The sequence below is a fragment of the Arachis ipaensis genome, chromosome B05 (assembly GCF_000816755.2).
Source record: "Arachis ipaensis cultivar K30076 chromosome B05, Araip1.1, whole genome shotgun sequence".
In the NCBI taxonomy this organism is placed as follows: Eukaryota; Viridiplantae; Streptophyta; class Magnoliopsida; order Fabales; family Fabaceae; genus Arachis; species Arachis ipaensis.
In genome coordinates, this window is record NC_029789.2 from 141,380,148 (window position 1) to 141,382,114 (window position 1,967).

The 1,967-nt window shown below is 24.1% G+C and overlaps 1 protein-coding gene across 1 annotated transcript in view; it reads left to right on the plus strand.

The window, feature by feature from the left end:
- Positions 766 to 1,967, plus strand: part of LOC107642157 — a 7,185-nt gene continuing 5,983 nt past the window's right edge. Inside the window, exon 1 of the mRNA XM_016345461.2 lies at positions 766 to 917. The gene's annotated coding sequence lies outside the window, so the exon portion shown is untranslated. The remainder of the gene's footprint in view (positions 918 to 1,967) is intronic.

Genomic DNA, 1,967 nt, shown 5'->3' on the forward strand with positions numbered 1-1,967 from the left:
TATTTTTATTTTTTTATTTAAAAATTTAAAAAAATATAATAATAAAAATATAATTATAAAAAATTAATAAAAAAATAAAAAAATAAAAAGTAAATTAAATTTTTTGTTAATATTTTTGTATCTTTTTTATTAAGATAGATATAAAATATATTAATTTACAGTCTTTTAACACATATTTTAGTACATGTCTCATTTGTCAAACACAATTTTATATGTTTGTATTCTTATTTTAATATCTCGGTGCCTTTAAACAATCCTAAGAGATGAAGGCTTTACATATTAACTTTGAAACCGCCCAAATCCTTCTACTTTTAAGTTTCTTTACCCTCATCCACATTATTTTTTCTCCTAAGATTCGTCAATATCAATATCAATTGAGATGCCCCTTTTACCAGCAAACAAGAAATAAAGGGTGCACGTGCAGGCTGGGTGTCACGTGCCTGAACACATTGGTCAGGTTGAAGTGAAAGAAATCAAAACAACTGATATCATATACATATACATATGTTATTGGAACTCTACTACTCTGATCTTCTTCACTCTCTCACTCCATCAGAGACAGAATTTCTACACTCTCAGAATTTCTACTTTCATCGTTAATATAAAATTGGGTTTGCCTTTTTAATTCTTAAAGTTTTACAGACTACGATGAAATTAATTAATTAATTAATTAATTACGAATCAGTCAGATAGAGCGTGAGTGAGAGAAAGAGATTCTTGTTCCTTACATAATAAAACTATATCTTATTTAGTTTGCTTCCTTATTATATATATATCAGATCAAGAAAACAATTTTCACTAAGATAGATCGTAATCATCATAATCATATCAGAGCCACTTCTCTGAAGTTGAAGCAACTCAGAATTTATACACTTCTAGTTCTTATTATCAGAGGATACAACTCATAATTGATTTAGGTAATAAACTCTCTTAAACTCTTATTCTTCATTTGTCTTTTCATTGAATTATTAGCAGTTTATATAAATTAAATGCATGCAACTCAGGTTCATGATAGTTTCAGTAATGTATGCTTTGAATGTGGATCTTATTGGATATATAGCATTGCCTTAGCTTGTTTTTTATTATTTGAGTTCGTTAGTTATGTTTAAATCTCAATTTTCCTCACTCTTATGCTTTAACTATGTTTAACATGCATCAACCAACTAATAACATTCATTTTTGTCATCTATATATACATCAAGTTGAATCAAAACATATACTCTTTTATGATTTTAGGTGAGGTTTGAAACATCCATATATAAAATAGAAAATAATAAATATAAATAATGACACGTTTTATCAAAGCATATGCTACTTGTTATGCATTGATCAACTTAGAACTAAATTACTACAATGTAATTACTTGAATTAATTATAATAGTACTACAAGTATATATATGTTACTTATAATCTATGTATAAAAAAATGTCATGCTACAAAATAAGTCTTTATATAGGTCATCTCAGGACATATTGTCTAAATAATTTTTTTTTAAAAGACATATTCAAATAGATTTTAAATTAAATAAAAATACTTTATTAAAAAATATTTTTTAACTAAAAAAACTAATCCAAATTAACACATAATATGTTGCAAAATAATCTACATTTTAGGCAAAAGGGACTTTAATGTCAATTTCCTCATTTAGACATTTAGTGACTATATATATATAGAAAAGCACTACTACTCCTATTATTGATTTTATTAGATTTTATTTTTTTCATTTACTCTAATGATTTACTATAGTTAGGTTATTAGCATTTTAAACGTCAAAGATAAATAAAGCTGTTTCGAAGAATGGGACATCTATAAAATTTGTTTATGTGACATAATTGGATATTAAAAAATATTGTATACCTATAAAAAATTAATCGTTAAATTATTATATATAAATATATATTTTATTTTTAATTCTTTTTAATATATATTTTTAAAAAGTTTTTAAATATTTCTGAAACATCAATGTT